The sequence below is a fragment of the Buceros rhinoceros genome, unplaced genomic scaffold, assembly GCF_000710305.1.
Source record: "Buceros rhinoceros silvestris isolate BGI_N320 unplaced genomic scaffold, ASM71030v1 scaffold24578, whole genome shotgun sequence".
Taxonomy (NCBI): Eukaryota; Metazoa; Chordata; class Aves; order Bucerotiformes; family Bucerotidae; genus Buceros; species Buceros rhinoceros.
Window position 1 is genome coordinate 8,047 of NW_010428946.1, and position 429 is coordinate 8,475.

General features: G+C 61.5%; 1 protein-coding gene across 1 annotated transcript in view; it reads left to right on the plus strand.

Annotated features, from left to right (window-relative positions):
- LOC104499030 (unconventional myosin-Vb-like) overlaps window positions 1-429 on the plus strand; it is a gene marked incomplete at both ends in the record, with an annotated part of 7,742 nt that overhangs the window by 5,708 nt on the left and 1,605 nt on the right.

Consider the following 429-nt stretch of genomic DNA (forward strand, 5'->3'; position numbering starts at 1 on the left):
ATGGTGCAGGAGGTGCCAGCACAGCCCCAGGCAGTGCTGGGGTGGTCAGCGTGCCCTGAGATGTGGGTGCTCCTTCCTGCCTTGGGCTTCCCCATCTTGGGAGACACCTTGGCCATGCGCTGCCGGGAGGGCTGGGAGGTCCTGCTGCTTCCAGGTCTGTAAAACTGTCCCCTCTCACTTTCACCCTGCATGGTCCTGGCAGAAGAGCATGGTCCTGGCAGAAGGTAAGGAATGTCTTGGAGGGCTCTTGAGCACCTGGGAAGGTGTCTGTGGCTTACACTTAATTTGGGGGGGGAGGGGGGGAAGCAGTAGGTGGGCACAGATGGATCTGACACACCTGGGCTGCAGCCGGACCGAGGACGGTGCTCTGGGCTGGCCTCTGTGGAGCTGTGGTGGTCTGGGCTGTGATTCCTGGTGGTGATGGCTCTC